We start from the raw sequence: 2,058 nt of genomic DNA, 5'->3' as shown, positions 1-2,058 counted from the left end.
TCCCCCTGCCAGTCCATTTTCTCCAGTTGCTGACCAAATAATTGAACCAATCTTACTCGGGCCCTCTGAGAACCTCAGGATACCTCTCAAAATGCAAGCAACTGCTCTGCATGGGCCAGTCCTGAACTGTAATAATCTTTTCTCTGCACACAGAAGGCTTTTGTCTGATTCTGCTGACAGAAAAGATTCACTGCTACCTGGACATCGCTGTTACCGGGAATACCTTTCAGAGGGGAAGTCAATGACCCACATGTTTACTCACAGCACTTGGGGAAAGCAGGAAAGGTGAAATCTCTATACATCTAACAAGCATGTTACTCTTCCCCAACAGAGAAAACAGGAACTTCGGGTTTTATGAGACTGTACAGCAGAACAAGTAAACCAGAATCCACTCGTGTCTCCTGCCTCTGGTCTAGGGCTATAGAGTAACGTTATAAACCACACCCAAAACTCAAAGCGCTCTGAGAATAACTCATGGTGCCCTTTCCCCTTCAGTGCTTTGCCTCAGGAATACCGACATGCAGCAAAACTGGTGCACAATGCACCTCCATGGCCCTGTACCCTGCTAGGGGGCTGATAATTTCTGCAGCACACTCCCTCCTCTTTCGCAGCTACCAGGAATGTTCCCACTGAAGGGTTTTATGTCTGAACGACTTTATCATCTGCCTGCCTGTGGAGTAGGATACATCTAGAACAGACAAGCAGAGTAAGGACTGCTGTGTCCTTGCATAACACAGGACAAGTAAAAGCCTTAGATTAAGATGGAACCAGGCTTTATATGATTTACATAGCAGTACCTGGCACCATAGTTCAGCACAGAATTGCTAGCTACCTGACAGAAACACACCTAACAGCCATTGGAGTACCAGGTTAAAGAGTCTGTGGGAGATTAATGGGAGCAAAAAGCAAAATAATTCAGCAACAAAGATAGGGATGCCGTGATGGGTAACAGTAGAAGTTGCTGAGTCCAGTACCTTGACAGATGCAAGGGTGCTGCATCTCCATTTACCCAAGTCCAGCCAGTAGCAAGCTTGGGAATTTACTCTCAGGAGGGGAAAATGCATTTTCAGCAACACAGATCAACGCAGAAAACAAACAGCACTCATGTGAATGGCACAACTGGCCGAGTTCTCTTCTTCCTATCTAACCACTCAGTTTAGAAGTCTGCTAGTAAATATATTCATATGAATGTATATGCTTACACACATACACAAACAAATCCCTTCAGTAGCTGATTTTAAACACTTGGTCTGTCCAGCAGCTAGCTGCTGGATTTTCTGGTACTGGGGCATATCAGCAACTGAGGTCACAGTACTACTCTACTTGCTCTTAGTCAAATCTCCTTACCTAAAGAAAAAAAAATGATCTCTGCTAGCTCATTCAGATGCATGGCCTTCCAGTATCCAGCCAGACATCCACCTTATTTTCTCCATTAAGCTGGTTTAGACCTACCTCCCATAAAGCAACCTGCTGATCCTGATCTCTCCCATATCTGGTCTTGAGTACCTGGATCCAAAGCCTATTATCCTGCTCCCTTAGTCTGGCTCGTTCACTAGCAATCACGCACACTGGCATTTTACCCCAGCCGCGGTCGGCTGCCGCACATGCTCCAGTCTTCCCATTTGCTGGTACTACACACACACATTGAAAGGGGCTTTCACCTGGGACCTGACACCAGCTGCTGGCGCTCAGACCTCCAGGCATACATATGCACTGAGGCTGCCTCCCCCTGGAGAGCAACTAGAAACGGAGTTCAGTGGAACGAGACAGACTACAGAGATAAAAGCTACCAATCGGCAATACCTTCACACACGACCACAGCGCAAGCCCTGCTGCGGGGGGCGGTGGCCGGGGGGAGGAGCCCGCCCCCTCACCGCTCCCCCCCGGCCCAGTTCCACGACCCCCCGCCCCCTGAGGCGGTGCGTCCCAACTGCCTCAGCACGGTATGAAATTGGCGCCCTACCTTCCTATTGGCCGGTCTCCCTCGCCAATCGGCTCGGGGCAAGCGCTGCAGCATCGCACAGGCGGCCAGTCAGCAGAAAGTCCCACCCCCCAGAG

The sequence above is a fragment of the Chaetura pelagica genome, unplaced genomic scaffold (genome assembly GCF_000747805.2).
Source record: "Chaetura pelagica isolate M959 unplaced genomic scaffold, ChaPel_1.0 scaffold650, whole genome shotgun sequence".
Lineage (NCBI taxonomy): Eukaryota > Metazoa > Chordata > Aves > Apodiformes > Apodidae > Chaetura > Chaetura pelagica.
Note: the sequence above shows the minus strand (reverse complement) of the source record.